The sequence below is a fragment of the Lissotriton vulgaris genome, chromosome 1_2, assembly GCF_964263255.1.
Source record: "Lissotriton vulgaris chromosome 1_2, aLisVul1.2, whole genome shotgun sequence".
In the NCBI taxonomy this organism is placed as follows: domain Eukaryota; kingdom Metazoa; phylum Chordata; class Amphibia; order Caudata; family Salamandridae; genus Lissotriton; species Lissotriton vulgaris.
The window spans coordinates 220,226,387-220,244,150 of NC_141686.1; positions in this window are offsets into that span (position 1 = coordinate 220,226,387).

Below are 17,764 nucleotides of genomic sequence, written 5' to 3' on the forward strand. Positions count from 1 at the left end.
ACTGCTAAAACAGTGCAGACCGGATATACTGCTAAACAGTACAGATACACCGCTAAAAACAGTGCATACCGGGTCTGTGTACCAAAACCCGTCTTGACCGGCACAAATTAATGCGCACGTCTAGATGCGTCCCCAGCAACGGTACTCACCGGGAAGCACGGAACAGAAGTCCTCGGAAACTCGACACTGGACTGGACTGGACTCGACTCGTGACACAGATACTTCGGAACTTCGGAACCTGGTGGGCCTCCGTATACCTTGGATCTTGCTCTCTCTCAGCTAGGCTCTGGTCGGGATCCTCCGCACTCCTCACCGCCTCGTCTGGGTGTTGATCGCAGCCTCAGTCACCTCCGTTGGCCTGAGGGAGACACAGGAAATCCTGCGGGTACGCGTAGTTGTCCGTCCGGCTGTGGCAGGGGACCGGGCCTGCAACGCACCTCCGGCGCGTAAGGTGGGGGAGGGGTCCCTATTCGGGCGCCAATTATGTGGTAAATATTAATTACCCATACTTAATTTATGCGGTAAAGTTCAATAAGAATAACTCAGTCAAAAAGAAAAGGCAGAATCCGTGGTATTTGAGGTTTTAAAAGGGGTTTTATTCCTTAAAAAGGAATTGGTTATATGGTTCGAACCATGGCAAATCGATTTCCGTTGCCACTAAGGCTCGGGAAAGGATAGACAACACTTTATTGACAATTTATCGTATATATAGTCAATGCATTACAGTAAAGACAGATGCAGGAGGCGTAACAGCTGAGAGGAGAGATAAGAATACACATACGTAATGAAAAAAGGAGTTACAATAGGCGTGCATGAGGGCAGGTACTAGAAACGTCATTATGTGATGTCACAGGTGGGTGGATCCACAAGAGAATCCTGCAGTGTCAGCAGAAATATATGGCAGAGATGCGCGCGCAGCAGTATGACGTGTGATTGACGTGGAACTGGAGGGTGAAGGGGACTTGACATTTAGCCTTACATGAGGAGACAGAAGTCTGGGGTGTCAGAACAACCTAATCCCAAATCGTATCTAATATCTTGTGTTTAGGGAACTGTATTATCTGAAAGGAAAAGGTCTCTCGGGCAAAAGGCTATTCTATACTGACTGCTAGTGCGTGCATATGCGTCTACGTGTCTGCATGAGATGCGAGGGGGCATGGGCCTACCATGGTAACAGGAGCTATGAATTACTTGCATGGAGACAGTGAGGCAGAGCCCTTTGCTCTGCAGCTGGAAGGATGTTTTCCTAAACTACCAGACAGGAATGTATTTTCGAGGAGCGGAGCAGATAACTCGAAGGCAAAATACCGTTTTGGCAGGCAACAGGCTGAGCCAGGCACCGTTAGCCGCGCAGGGAGTAAGACAAAGGTCATGGATACAGATGCTCATCCAAGCTGGAGCATTCAGAGGCAGAAAGCAGGAAAGAACTCGATGACAGGAATCAGGGCCTAACTCGCCTGAGCCAGGGAAAACGTGAAAAGTGCACCATGAAAAGACGTTGGCAAGGCACACTTAGGAACGGAATATCTGACCCATTCATGGTGGATCTGAAAGAGGACATGTTAACGTTGGACGCAAATGTATTTGCGTCTTCATAGCTGATACAGGAGGGAAGTTACATGCACTTTAAGCTCGTACATGGAGACGGTGGGGTACACGTTAGGGAACATTTCTGACCATAAAATTTATATTTCCTCAGTTGTCAGCCTTCCTGATGCCAGCGCTTGCACCAATACCGTCGTTGTCAGTGTTGTCATGGAACAGATAAGAGATGAGGGTGACTTCACAAACTCTTCGATATTGCTCTGCCTTCACAATGCCATGCATCGTCTGTTTACGTTGTTTCCAAGATGATGTTATCTTTTGGGACCAGGAGACTCCGCTCCCGGTCTGTGCACCTCACCGTCAGCCCTGTTCTTTGAATTTGTGCCTGTCACAATGTCGTAACAGCCTCAGGTGGAACTATTTTGTTTATACAGTTCTAATTTTGAAGCAACAGTTTTAAACTTATATCTTGAGAAGTCTATGTTGAATTTTCATCCTTTTGATCTTGTTTCGTTTAGAAAAAGATACTTTAATTTTGTAAACTAGTGTGGTGTCCATTTGTGGTGTTTTCACTGTGTTAGCGTGTGTTTTGATACAAGAACTTTACACATTGCCTTTCGGATAAGCCTGTCTGCTTGTGCCAAGCTACTAAGGGGGTGAGCAGGTGTTATCTCAAATGTGTAATCCCCTTATCCTGACTGGAATGAAGGGTCCCTATGTTGTCAAAGATGCATACGTGTTCCAATTTGCAACCCCCAATTTATAATGGTGCATGTTCCCAAAATACCACAAAGATAGAGGCCACTTAAAGTTAGGAACACTAACAATCAGGACACAGCAGACACACCACACGCAGTGATCAGGCACTCCCCACGCTGTACATCTGGTTACATACACACTGGCCCACCCTTGCTCTTCTGAGGTCGAGAGCCACATGTGTACCCCTTATCAGATGGTTGTAATTGTTGTTTGTGACTAGTCAAAGAATGCAAGATCAATTTATTGTACCTTACGGACGGTATAAATGGCCAGCCAAAACTTCTGTTCTAGGAGAGTTTTTCTTCAGACTCTACTCTATCGATACTCTCCCGGCTGCTGAGTTTATTTAAACCAAGTTGTTCCTGTTTTGCTAAACACCTCTTGTCTTTTCATTTTTTAGGTACATTCATATTTGATCATCATCATGGAGAGCCAGCAAGAGAGATTGGGTTGTCAGGCCCAACTGCTGCTGAAGGACAAGGACCCCCTGCCCAAACTGATTTACATCTGTGCAATGAGATTGGTGAGCAGACTCCATCATTTATTCGAAATTCTCCTGAATCCACAGGGTGGCGGTCCATTCAGAGGCAGTCGCAAGGGTAAGAGACTGCATCTGATCCTTAGTCCAACCCATGTGGCGTGTGGCAAAGTAGGACAAGCATGTAGATCAATTTTACTCTTTCCCTAGTCAGCATGCTGGAGAAGGTGAAGGTAGATTCCGTTTATTTCTCATGTAAAGGTTGAGCGAGACACAACTGGTACATGCCGGACCCTTTGTGTGTTATATAGGGTCACTGACTTTTTTTGCTTAAACCGTTGAGCGTGATACAACTGGTACACACTGGACCCTTGGGGTATTATATTGGGTCACCACCCTAATCTTATTTTTAGAAAAAAAGAGTGTTCTTAGGGAATGTCTGTTCCTCAACACTGACAATGTCTGAAAATAGTGAGGAGGTGGATTTTTTTTTGCTTGGCAACTGGGCGTCAGGCATACGGTACACACAACCCCTGGGTGTAATATAAGTTGCAATTCGGGCATTAGGGAAAAATGCAAACCTTGGTGAATCGTATATAGTTGTGTCTGGCCACAGAGGGCCTATAATTATTAGGTTTTTCCTTTTTACTCTGCACTTTTTGTCCACCAAGCAGATATTGAAATGCTAGCGAGCTCACCTGGTTCAGTCTATTACACAGAGCATCCGCTCTCCTTGGGCTGTGGTGCTAAGAGGGGTTTAAGGTTTTTTGGAAAACATAATAAGTTTTTTCTGTCAACCTTTTCTCTTTACCAGCAATTACAACTTCCAATATTGTTTAATTTTTTGGCACTTCCACTGGATGTGAAAGAATGATCCCTTCTCTCCGCAGTCTCTATAACAGAGGGTGTTTGTTTTTCTACCCATTTTTTTAAGTGTACTGCAAGTAATGTATGCTCTCGGGAGCAATTTCAACTGAATAAATCTGAACCGGGACCAAATGGCCATCCCTGGGGGATGTCACGGCTTCCGGCCAGTCTTCCTCCTGTAAATCTGGAATATATAGTCCCCATTGGTCTCCCATGCCCACCAACGTGTCTGGCATGTTGTTAGTTAAAATTTTATGATATGTCATGGATATTGCTTTCGGGATGAGGTGTTCCTCTAGGAGGTGGCACTCCAATGGTGAGGATTTGGGTATGGACTCTCCCTGAGGCACCACCATTTTCAAGACGTGCCTAACCTGCAAGCAATGAAAAACCTCCTATGGGGTCTAAATCATTTGAATTTTACACTTGCTCAAATCATTTCATTTGTGTGCCTGTGTGTAAATCGCCCACCCTATAGAGATTTCAATCAAAACAAATTTTTCAAATCCCGCTATTAATCCCTTTGTGCCCAGCTGTTTCGAGTCCCACAGTGGGGTTGCTTTGGTAATTTTATTTATCCACCCCAATTCAGCAGTGGTTGTGTGCCATATTTTCACTGTATTTACAACAAGGGGTGGTGAGGGACAGAGTCTCTGAATTAAGCAGAAAGCTCTCACCCAGTCAAGAGATCAGGGCTAGATCCAACACCGTTTTTTAGCTCACTGCACCATCCCAGTTTCAGAACCTGGCTGTATGCAAATTAGTCTGTTCCTGTCCCAGTGCATGATGGGAACAGGGCAAACCAAACTACAGAAGCCAATTCTTACACTGGGAAGGAAACAAGCTCCCGGAGACCGGTTTCTGGCATTACAGCCGTCTTCGGCCCGGTTTGCTTGAATCCTGATGGTGCAATGAGCAAGGGTCTCACATCTGAGAATACCCTTCCACGCTTAGGGTGGACAAAAATATTTACAACAAGGGGTGGTGAGGGACAGAGTCTCTGAATTAAGCAGAAAGCTCTCACCCAGTCAAGAGATCAGGGCTAGATCCAACACCGTTTTTTAGCTCACTGCACCATCCCAGTTTCAGAACCTGGCTGTATGCAAATTAGTCTGTTCCTGTCCCAGTGCATGATGGGAACAGGGCAAACCAAACTACAGAAGCCAATTCTTACACTGGGAAGGAAACAAGCTCCCGAAGACAGGTTTCTGGCATTACAGCCGTCTTCGGCCCGGTTTGCTTGAATCCTGATGGTGCAATGAGCAAGGGTCTCACATCTGAGAATACCCTTCCACGCTTAGGGTGGACAAAAATATTTACAACAAGGGGTGGTGAGGGACAGAGTCTCTGAATTAAGCAGAAAGCTCTCACCCAGTCAAGAGATCAGGGCTAGATCCAACACCGTTTTTTAGCTCACTGCACCATCCCAGTTTCAGAACCTGGCTGTATGCAAATTAGTCTGTTCCTGTCCCAGTGCATGATGGGAACAGGGCAAACCAAACTACAGAAGCCAATTCTTACACTGGGAAGGAAACAAGCTCCTGGAGACCGGTTTCTGGCATTACAGCCGTCTTCGGCCCGGTTTGCTTGAATCCTGATGGTGCAATGAGCAAGGGTCTCACATCTGAGAATACCCTTCCACGCTTAGGGTGGACAAAAATATTTACAACAAGGGGTGGTGAGGGACAGAGTCTCTGAATTAAGCAGAAAGCTCTCACCCAGTCAAGAGATCAGGGCTAGATCCAACACCGTTTTTTAGCTCACTGCACCATCAAGCCCTGATCTTTGGACTGGGTAAGAGTGGTCTGTTTAACTCAGACACTCTGTTCATCACCACCCCCTATTCTAAATCGTTTTTGGCCACTATAGGTGTGGCAGGGTATACTCAGACATGAGTCCCTTTCTCACTGCTCCATCAGGATTCAAGCAAGCCGGGCCGAAGAAGGCTGAAATGCCAGAAACCGGTCCCCGGTAGCTTGTCTCCTTTCTGGTGAAGAATTGGCTTGGTAGTTTAGTCTGCCCTGTTCCCATGATGCACTGGGCCAGGGACAGACTGATTTGCATATAGCCAGGTTCTGAGCTGGGATGGGGTAGTGAGATAAATAACGGTGATGGATCAAGCCCTGATCTTTGGACTGGGTAAGAGTGGTCTGTTTAACTCAGACACTCTGTTCATCACCACCCCCTATTCTAAATCGTTTTTGGCCACTATAGGTGTGGCAGGGTATACTCAGACATGAGTCCCTTTCTCACTGCTCCATCAGGATTCAAGCAAGCCGGGCCGAAGAAGGCTGAAATGCCAGAAACCGGTCCCCGGTAGCTTGTCTCCTTTCTGGTGAAGAATTGGCTTGGTAGTTTAGTCTGCCCTGTTCCCATGATGCACTGGGCCAGGGACAGACTGATTTGCATATAGCCAGGTTCTGAGCTGGGATGGGGTAGTGAGATAAATAACGGTGATGGATCAAGCCCTGATCTTTGGACTGGGTAAGAGTGGTCTGTTTAACTCAGACACTCTGTTCATCACCACCCCCTATTCTAAATCGTTTTTGGCCACTATAGGTGTGGCAGGGTATACTCAGACATGAGTCCCTTTCTCACTGCTCCATCAGGATTCAAGCAAGCCGGGCCGAAGAAGGCTGAAATGCCAGAAACCGGTCCCCGGTAGCTTGTCTCCTTTCTGGTGAAGAATTGGCTTGGTAATTTAGTCTGCCCTGTTCCCATGATGCACTGGGCCAGGGACAGACTGATTTGCATATAGCCAGGTTCTGAGCTGGGATGGGGTAGTGAGATAAATAACGGTGATGGATCAAGCCCTGATCTTTGGACTGGGTAAGAGTGGTCTGTTTAACTCAGACACTCTGTTCATCACCACCCCCTATTCTAAATCATTTTTGGACACTATAGGTGTGGCAGGGTAGACTCAGACATGAGTCCCTTTCTCACTGCTCCATCAGGATTCAAGCAAGCCGGGCCGAAGAAGGCTGAAATGCCAGAAACCGGTCCCCGGTAGCTTGTCTCCTTTCTGGTGAAGAATTGGCTTGGTAGTTTAGTCTGCCCTGTTCCCATGATGCACTGGGCCAGGGACAGACTGATTTGCATATAGCCAGGTTCTGAGCTGGGATGGGGTAGTGAGATAAATAACGGTGATGGATCAAGCCCTGATCTTTGGACTGGGTAAGAGTGGTCTGTTTAACTCAGACACTCTGTTCATCACCACCCCCTATTCTAAATCGTTTTTGGCCACTATAGGTGTGGCAGGGTATACTCAGACATGAGTCCCTTTCTCACTGCTCCATCAGGATTCAAGCAAGCCGGGCCGAAGAAGGCTGAAATGCCAGAAACCGGTCCCCGGTAGCTTGTCTCCTTTCTGGTGAAGAATTGGCTTGGTAGTTTAGTCTGCCCTGTTCCCATGATGCACTGGGCCAGGGACAGACTGATTTGCATATAGCCAGGTTCTGAGCTGGGATGGGGTAGTGAGATAAATAACGGTGATGGATCAAGCCCTGATCTTTGGACTGGGTAAGAGTGGTCTGTTTAACTCAGACACTCTGTTCATCACCACCCCCTATTCTAAATCGTTTTTGGCCACTATAGGTGTGGCAGGGTATACTCAGACATGAGTCCCTTTCTCACTGCTCCATCAGGATTCAAGCAAGCCGGGCCGAAGAAGGCTGAAATGCCAGAAACCGGTCCCCGGTAGCTTGTCTCCTTTCTGGTGAAGAATTGGCTTGGTAGTTTAGTCTGCCCTGTTCCCATGATGCACTGGGCCAGGGACAGACTGATTTGCATATAGCCAGGTTCTGAGCTGGGATGGGGTAGTGAGATAAATAACGGTGATGGATCAAGCCCTGATCTTTGGACTGGGTAAGAGTGGTCTGTTTAACTCAGACACTCTGTTCATCACCACCCCCTATTCTAAATCGTTTTTGGCCACTATAGGTGTGGCAGGGTATACTCAGACATGAGTCCCTTTCTCACTGCTCCATCAGGATTCAAGCAAGCCGGGCCGAAGAAGGCTGAAATGCCAGAAACCGGTCCCCGGTAGCTTGTCTCCTTTCTGGTGAAGAATTGGCTTGGTAGTTTAGTCTGCCCTGTTCCCATGATGCACTGGGCCAGGGACAGACTGATTTGCATATAGCCAGGTTCTGAGCTGGGATGGGGTAGTGAGATAAATAACGGTGATGGATCAAGCCCTGATCTTTGGACTGGGTAAGAGTGGTCTGTTTAACTCAGACACTCTGTTCATCACCACCCCCTATTCTAAATCGTTTTTGGCCACTATAGGTGTGGCAGGGTATACTCAGACATGAGTCCCTTTCTCACTGCTCCATCAGGATTCAAGCAAGCCGGGCCGAAGAAGGCTGAAATGCCAGAAACCGGTCCCCGGTAGCTTGTCTCCTTTCTGGTGAAGAATTGGCTTGGTAATTTAGTCTGCCCTGTTCCCATGATGCACTGGGCCAGGGACAGACTGATTTGCATATAGCCAGGTTCTGAGCTGGGATGGGGTAGTGAGATAAATAACGGTGATGGATCAAGCCCTGATCTTTGGACTGGGTAAGAGTGGTCTGTTTAACTCAGACACTCTGTTCATCACCACCCCCTATTCTAAATCATTTTTGGACACTATAGGTGTGGCAGGGTAGACTCAGACATGAGTCCCTTTCTCACTGCTCCATCAGGATTCAAGCAAGCCGGGCCGAAGAAGGCTGAAATGCCAGAAACCGGTCCCCGGTAGCTTGTCTCCTTTCTGGTGAAGAATTGGCTTGGTAGTTTAGTCTGCCCTGTTCCCATGATGCACTGGGCCAGGGACAGACTGATTTGCATATAGCCAGGTTCTGAGCTGGGATGGGGTAGTGAGATAAATAACGGTGATGGATCAAGCCCTGATCTTTGGACTGGGTAAGAGTGGTCTGTTTAACTCAGACACTCTGTTCATCACCACCCCCTATTCTAAATCGTTTTTGGCCACTATAGGTGTGGCAGGGTATACTCAGACATGAGTCCCTTTCTCACTGCTCCATCAGGATTCAAGCAAGCCGGGCCGAAGAAGGCTGAAATGCCAGAAACCGGTCCCCGGTAGCTTGTCTCCTTTCTGGTGAAGAATTGGCTTGGTAGTTTAGTCTGCCCTGTTCCCATGATGCACTGGGCCAGGGACAGACTGATTTGCATATAGCCAGGTTCTGAGCTGGGATGGGGTAGTGAGATAAATAACGGTGATGGATCAAGCCCTGATCTTTGGACTGGGTAAGAGTGGTCTGTTTAACTCAGACACTCTGTTCATCACCACCCCCTATTCTAAATCGTTTTTGGCCACTATAGGTGTGGCAGGGTATACTCAGACATGAGTCCCTTTCTCACTGCTCCATCAGGATTCAAGCAAGCCGGGCCGAAGAAGGCTGAAATGCCAGAAACCGGTCCCCGGTAGCTTGTCTCCTTTCTGGTGAAGAATTGGCTTGGTAGTTTAGTCTGCCCTGTTCCCATGATGCACTGGGCCAGGGACAGACTGATTTGCATATAGCCAGGTTCTGAGCTGGGATGGGGTAGTGAGATAAATAACGGTGATGGATCAAGCCCTGATCTTTGGACTGGGTAAGAGTGGTCTGTTTAACTCAGACACTCTGTTCATCACCACCCCCTATTCTAAATCGTTTTTGGCCACTATAGGTGTGGCAGGGTATACTCAGACATGAGTCCCTTTCTCACTGCTCCATCAGGATTCAAGCAAGCCGGGCCGAAGAAGGCTGAAATGCCAGAAACCGGTCCCCGGTAGCTTGTCTCCTTTCTGGTGAAGAATTGGCTTGGTAATTTAGTCTGCCCTGTTCCCATGATGCACTGGGCCAGGGACAGACTGATTTGCATATAGCCAGGTTCTGAGCTGGGATGGGGTAGTGAGATAAATAACGGTGATGGATCAAGCCCTGATCTTTGGACTGGGTAAGAGTGGTCTGTTTAACTCAGACACTCTGTTCATCACCACCCCCTATTCTAAATCATTTTTGGACACTATAGGTGTGGCAGGGTAGACTCAGACATGAGTCCCTTTCTCACTGCTCCATCAGGATTCAAGCAAGCCGGGCCGAAGAAGGCTGAAATGCCAGAAACCGGTCCCCGGTAGCTTGTCTCCTTTCTGGTGAAGAATTGGCTTGGTAGTTTAGTCTGCCCTGTTCCCATGATGCACTGGGCCAGGGACAGACTGATTTGCATATAGCCAGGTTCTGAGCTGGGATGGGGTAGTGAGATAAATAACGGTGATGGATCAAGCCCTGATCTTTGGACTGGGTAAGAGTGGTCTGTTTAACTCAGACACTCTGTTCATCACCACCCCCTATTCTAAATCGTTTTTGGCCACTATAGGTGTGGCAGGGTATACTCAGACATGAGTCCCTTTCTCACTGCTCCATCAGGATTCAAGCAAGCCGGGCCGAAGAAGGCTGAAATGCCAGAAACCGGTCCCCGGTAGCTTGTCTCCTTTCTGGTGAAGAATTGGCTTGGTAGTTTAGTCTGCCCTGTTCCCATGATGCACTGGGCCAGGGACAGACTGATTTGCATATAGCCAGGTTCTGAGCTGGGATGGGGTAGTGAGATAAATAACGGTGATGGATCAAGCCCTGATCTTTGGACTGGGTAAGAGTGGTCTGTTTAACTCAGACACTCTGTTCATCACCACCCCCTATTCTAAATCGTTTTTGGCCACTATAGGTGTGGCAGGGTATACTCAGACATGAGTCCCTTTCTCACTGCTCCATCAGGATTCAAGCAAGCCGGGCCGAAGAAGGCTGAAATGCCAGAAACCGGTCCCCGGTAGCTTGTCTCCTTTCTGGTGAAGAATTGGCTTGGTAGTTTAGTCTGCCCTGTTCCCATGATGCACTGGGCCAGGGACAGACTGATTTGCATATAGCCAGGTTCTGAGCTGGGATGGGGTAGTGAGATAAATAACGGTGATGGATCAAGCCCTGATCTTTGGACTGGGTAAGAGTGGTCTGTTTAACTCAGACACTCTGTTCATCACCACCCCCTATTCTAAATCGTTTTTGGCCACTATAGGTGTGGCAGGGTATACTCAGACATGAGTCCCTTTCTCACTGCTCCATCAGGATTCAAGCAAGCCGGGCCGAAGAAGGCTGAAATGCCAGAAACCGGTCCCCGGTAGCTTGTCTCCTTTCTGGTGAAGAATTGGCTTGGTAGTTTAGTCTGCCCTGTTCCCATGATGCACTGGGCCAGGGACAGACTGATTTGCATATAGCCAGGTTCTGAGCTGGGATGGGGTAGTGAGATAAATAACGGTAATGGATCAAGCCCTGATCTTTGGACTGGGTAAGAGTGGTCTGTTTAACTCAGACACTCTGTTCATCACCACCCCCTATTCTAAATCGTTTTTGGCCACTATAGGTGTGGCAGGGTATACTCAGACATGAGTCCCTTTCTCACTGCTCCATCAGGATTCAAGCAAGCCGGGCCGAAGAAGGCTGAAATGCCAGAAACCGGTCCCCGGTAGCTTGTCTCCTTTCTGGTGAAGAATTGGCTTGGTAGTTTAGTCTGCCCTGTTCCCATGATGCATTGGGCCAGGGACAGACTGATTTGCATATAGCCAGGTTCTGAGCTGGGATGGGGTAGTGAGATAAATAACGGTGATGGATCAAGCCCTGATCTTTGGACTGGGTAAGAGTGGTCTGTTTAACTCAGACACTCTGTTCATCACCACCCCCTATTCTAAATCGTTTTTGGCCACTATAGGTGTGGCAGGGTATACTCAGACATGAGTCCCTTTCTCACTGCTCCATCAGGATTCAAGCAAGCCGGGCCGAAGAAGGCTGAAATGCCAGAAACCGGTCCCCGGTAGCTTGTCTCCTTTCTGGTGAAGAATTGGCTTGGTAGTTTAGTCTGCCCTGTTCCCATGATGCACTGGGCCAGGGACAGACTGATTTGCATATAGCCAGGTTCTGAGCTGGGATGGGGTAGTGAGATAAATAACGGTGATGGATCAAGCCCTGATCTTTGGACTGGGTAAGAGTGGTCTGTTTAACTCAGACACTCTGTTCATCACCACCCCCTATTCTAAATCGTTTTTGGCCACTATAGGTGTGGCAGGGTATACTCAGACATGAGTCCCTTTCTCACTGCTCCATCAGGATTCAAGCAAGCCGGGCCGAAGAAGGCTGAAATGCCAGAAACCGGTCCCCGGTAGCTTGTCTCCTTTCTGGTGAAGAATTGGCTTGGTAGTTTAGTCTGCCCTGTTCCCATGATGCACTGGGCCAGGGACAGACTGATTTGCATATAGCCAGGTTCTGAGCTGGGATGGGGTAGTGAGATAAATAACGGTGATGGATCAAGCCCTGATCTTTGGACTGGGTAAGAGTGGTCTGTTTAACTCAGACACTCTGTTCATCACCACCCCCTATTCTAAATCGTTTTTGGCCACTATAGGTGTGGCAGGGTATACTCAGACATGAGTCCCTTTCTCACTGCTCCATCAGGATTCAAGCAAGCCGGGCCGAAGAAGGCTGAAATGCCAGAAACCGGTCCCCGGTAGCTTGTCTCCTTTCTGGTGAAGAATTGGCTTGGTAGTTTAGTCTGCCCTGTTCCCATGATGCACTGGGCCAGGGACAGACTGATTTGCATATAGCCAGGTTCTGAGCTGGGATGGGGTAGTGAGATAAATAACGGTGATGGATCAAGCCCTGATCTTTGGACTGGGTAAGAGTGGTCTGTTTAACTCAGACACTCTGTTCATCACCACCCCCTATTCTAAATCGTTTTTGGCCACTATAGGTGTGGCAGGGTATACTCAGACATGAGTCCCTTTCTCACTGCTCCATCAGGATTCAAGCAAGCCGGGCCGAAGAAGGCTGAAATGCCAGAAACCGGTCCCCGGTAGCTTGTCTCCTTTCTGGTGAAGAATTGGCTTGGTAGTTTAGTCTGCCCTGTTCCCATGATGCACTGGGCCAGGGACAGACTGATTTGCATATAGCCAGGTTCTGAGCTGGGATGGGGTAGTGAGATAAATAACGGTGATGGATCAAGCCCTGATCTTTGGACTGGGTAAGAGTGGTCTGTTTAACTCAGACACTCTGTTCATCACCACCCCCTATTCTAAATCATTTTTGGACACTATAGGTGTGGCAGGGTAGACTCAGACATGAGTCCCTTTCTCACTGCTCCATCAGGATTCAAGCAAGCCGGGCCGAAGAAGGCTGAAATGCCAGAAACCGGTCCCCGGTAGCTTGTCTCCTTTCTGGTGAAGAATTGGCTTGGTAGTTTAGTCTGCCCTTTTCCCATGATGCACTGGGCCAGGGACAGACTGATTTGCATATAGCCAGGTTCTGAGCTGGGATGGGGTAGTGAGATAAATAACGGTGATGGATCAAGCCCTGATCTTTGGACTGGGTAAGAGTGGTCTGTTTAACTCAGACACTCTGTTCATCACCACCCCCTATTCTAAATCGTTTTTGGCCACTATAGGTGTGGCAGGGTATACTCAGACATGAGTCCCTTTCTCACTGCTCCATCAGGATTCAAGCAAGCCGGGCCGAAGAAGGCTGAAATGCCAGAAACCGGTCCCCGGTAGCTTGTCTCCTTTCTGGTGAAGAATTGGCTTGGTAGTTTAGTCTGCCCTGTTCCCATGATGCACTGGGCCAGGGACAGACTGATTTGCATATAGCCAGGTTCTGAGCTGGGATGGGGTAGTGAGATAAATAACGGTGATGGATCAAGCCCTGATCTTTGGACTGGGTAAGAGTGGTCTGTTTAACTCAGACACTCTGTTCATCACCACCCCCTATTCTAAATCGTTTTTGGCCACTATAGGTGTGGCAGGGTATACTCAGACATGAGTCCCTTTCTCACTGCTCCATCAGGATTCAAGCAAGCCGGGCCGAAGAAGGCTGAAATGCCAGAAACCGGTCCCCGGTAGCTTGTCTCCTTTCTGGTGAAGAATTGGCTTGGTAGTTTAGTCTGCCCTGTTCCCATGATGCACTGGGCCAGGGACAGACTGATTTGCATATAGCCAGGTTCTGAGCTGGGATGGGGTAGTGAGATAAATAACGGTGATGGATCAAGCCCTGATCTTTGGACTGGGTAAGAGTGGTCTGTTTAACTCAGACACTCTGTTCATCACCACCCCCTATTCTAAATCGTTTTTGGCCACTATAGGTGTGGCAGGGTATACTCAGACATGAGTCCCTTTCTCACTGCTCCATCAGGATTCAAGCAAGCCGGGCCGAAGAAGGCTGAAATGCCAGAAACCGGTCCCCGGTAGCTTGTCTCCTTTCTGGTGAAGAATTGGCTTGGTAGTTTAGTCTGCCCTGTTCCCATGATGCACTGGGCCAGGGACAGACTGATTCGCATATAGCCAGGTTCTGAGCTGGGATGGGGTAGTGAGATAAATAACGGTAATGGATCAAGCCCTGATCTTTGGACTGGGTAAGAGTGGTCTGTTTAACTCAGACACTCTGTTCATCACCACCCCCTATTCTAAATCGTTTTTGGCCACTATAGGTGTGGCAGGGTATACTCAGACATGAGTCCCTTTCTCACTGCTCCATCAGGATTCAAGCAAGCCGGGCCGAAGAAGGCTGAAATGCCAGAAACCGGTCCCCGGTAGCTTGTCTCCTTTCTGGTGAAGAATTGGCTTGGTAGTTTAGTCTGCCCTGTTCCCATGATGCACTGGGCCAGGGACAGACTGATTTGCATATAGCCAGGTTCTGAGCTGGGATGGGGTAGTGAGATAAATAACGGTGATGGATCAAGCCCTGATCTTTGGACTGGGTAAGAGTGGTCTGTTTAACTCAGACACTCTGTTCATCACCACCCCCTATTCTAAATCGTTTTTGGCCACTATAGGTGTGGCAGGGTATACTCAGACATGAGTCCCTTTCTCACTGCTCCATCAGGATTCAAGCAAGCCGGGCCGAAGAAGGCTGAAATGCCAGAAACTGGTCCCCGGTAGCTTGTCTCCTTTCTGGTGAAGAATTGGCTTGGTAGTTTAGTCTGCCCTGTTCCCATGATGCACTGGGCCAGGGACAGACTGATTTGCATATAGCCAGGTTCTGAGCTGGGATGGGGTAGTGAGATAAATAACGGTGATGGATCAAGCCCTGATCTTTGGACTGGGTAAGAGTGGTCTGTTTAACTCAGACACTCTGTTCATCACCACCCCCTATTCTAAATCGTTTTTGGCCACTATAGGTGTGGCAGGGTATACTCAGACATGAGTCCCTTTCTCACTGCTCCATCAGGATTCAAGCAAGCCGGGCCGAAGAAGGCTGAAATGCCAGAAACCGGTCCCCGGTAGCTTGTCTCCTTTCTGGTGAAGAATTGGCTTGGTAGTTTAGTCTGCCCTGTTCCCATGATGCACTGGGCCAGGGACAGACTGATTTGCATATAGCCAGGTTCTGAGCTGGGATGGGGTAGTGAGATAAATAACGGTGATGGATCAAGCCCTGATCTTTGGACTGGGTAAGAGTGGTCTGTTTAACTCAGACACTCTGTTCATCACCACCCCCTATTCTAAATCGTTTTTGGCCACTATAGGTGTGGCAGGGTATACTCAGACATGAGTCCCTTTCTCACTGCTCCATCAGGATTCAAGCAAGCCGGGCCGAAGAAGGCTGAAATGCCAGAAACCGGTCCCCGGTAGCTTGTCTCCTTTCTGGTGAAGAATTGGCTTGGTAGTTTAGTCTGCCCTGTTCCCATGATGCACTGGGCCAGGGACAGACTGATTTGCATATAGCCAGGTTCTGAGCTGGGATGGGGTAGTGAGATAAATAACGGTGATGGATCAAGCCCTGATCTTTGGACTGGGTAAGAGTGGTCTGTTTAACTCAGACACTCTGTTCATCACCACCCCCTATTCTAAATCGTTTTTGGCCACTATAGGTGTGGCAGGGTATACTCAGACATGAGTCCCTTTCTCACTGCTCCATCAGGATTCAAGCAAGCCGGGCCGAAGAAGGCTGAAATGCCAGAAACCGGTCCCCGGTAGCTTGTCTCCTTTCTGGTGAAGAATTGGCTTGGTAGTTTAGTCTGCCCTGTTCCCATGATGCACTGGGCCAGGGACAGACTGATTTGCATATAGCCAGGTTCTGAGCTGGGATGAGGTAGTGAGATAAATAACGGTGATGGATCAAGCCCTGATCTTTGGACTGGGTAAGAGTGGTCTGTTTAACTCAGACACTCTGTTCATCACCACCCCCTATTCTAAATCATTTTTGGACACTATAGGTGTGGCAGGGTAGACTCAGACATGAGTCCCTTTCTCACTGCTCCATCAGGATTCAAGCAAGCCGGGCCGAAGAAGGCTGAAATGCCAGAAACCGGTCCCCGGTAGCTTGTCTCCTTTATGGTGAAGAATTGGCTTGGTAGTTTAGTCTGTCCTGTTCCCATGATGCACTGGGCCAGGGACAGACTGATTTGCATATAGCCAGGTTCTGAGCTGGGATGGGGTAGTGAGATAAATAACGGTGATGGATCAAGCCCTGATCTTTGGACTGGGTAAGAGTGGTCTGTTTAACTCAGACACTCTGTTCATCACCACCCCCTATTCTAAATCGTTTTTGGCCACTATAGGTGTGGCAGGGTATACTCAGACATGAGTCCCTTTCTCACTGCTCCATCAGGATTCAAGCAAGCCGGGCCGAAGAAGGCTGAAATGCCAGAAACCGGTCCCCGGTAGCTTGTCTCCTTTCTGGTGAAGAATTGGCTTGGTAGTTTAGTCTGCCCTGTTCCCATGATGCACTGGGCCAGGGACAGACAGATTTGCATATAGCCAGGTTCTGAGCTGGGATGGGGTAGTGAGATAAATAACGGTGATGGATCAAGCCCTGATCTTTGGACTGGGTAAGAGTGGTCTGTTTAACTCAGACACTCTGTTCATCACCACCCCCTATTCTAAATCGTTTTTGGCCACTATAGGTGTGGCAGGGTATACTCAGACATGAGTCCCTTTCTCACTGCTCCATCAGGATTCAAGCAAGCCGGGCCGAAGAAGGCTGAAATGCCAGAAACCGGTCCCCGGTAGCTTGTCTCCTTTCTGGTGAAGAATTGGCTTGGTAGTTTAGTCTGCCCTGTTCCCATGATGCACTGGGCCAGGGACAGACTGATTTGCATATAGCCAGGTTCTGAGCTGGGATGGGGTAGTGAGATAAATAACGGTGATGGATCAAGCCCTGATCTTTGGACTGGGTAAGAGTGGTCTGTTTAACTCAGACACTCTGTTCATCACCACCCCCTATTCTGAATCGTTTTTGGCCACTATAGGTGTGGCAGGGTATACTCAGACATGAATCCCTTTCTCACTGCTCCATCAGGATTCAAGCAAGCCGGGCCGAAGAAGGCTGAAATGCCAGAAACCGGTCCCCGGTAGCTTGTCTCCTTTCTGGTGAAGAATTGGCTTGGTAGTTTAGTCTGCCCTGTTCCCATGATGCACTGGGCCAGGGACAGACTGATTTGCATATAGCCAGGTTCTGAGCTGGGATGGGGTAGTGAGATAAATAACGGTGATGGATCAAGCCCTGATCTTTGGACTGGGTAAGAGTGGTCTGTTTAACTCAGACACTCTGTTCATCACCACCCCCTATTCTAAATCGTTTTTGGCCACTATAGGTGTGGCAGGGTATACTCAGACATGAGTCCCTTTCTCACTGCTCCATCAGGATTCAAGCAAGCCGGGCCGAAGAAGGCTGAAATGCCAGAAACCGGTCCCCGGTAGCTTGTCTCCTTTCTGGTGAAGAATTGGCTTGGTAGTTTAGTCTGCCCTGTTCCCATGATGCACTGGGCCAGGGACAGACTGATTTGCATATAGCCAGGTTCTGAGCTGGGATGGGGTAGTGAGATAAATAACGGTGATGGATCAAGCCCTGATCTTTGGACTGGGTAAGAGTGGTCTGTTTAACTCAGACACTCTGTTCATCACCACCCCCTATTCTAAATCGTTTTTGGCCACTATAGGTGTGGCAGGGTATACTCAGACATGAGTCCCTTTCTCACTGCTCCATCAGGATTCAAGCAAGCCGGGCCGAAGAAGGCTGAAATGCCAGAAACCGGTCCCCGGTAGCTTGTCTCCTTTCTGGTGAAGAATTGGCTTGGTAGTTTAGTCTGCCCTGTTCCCATGATGCACTG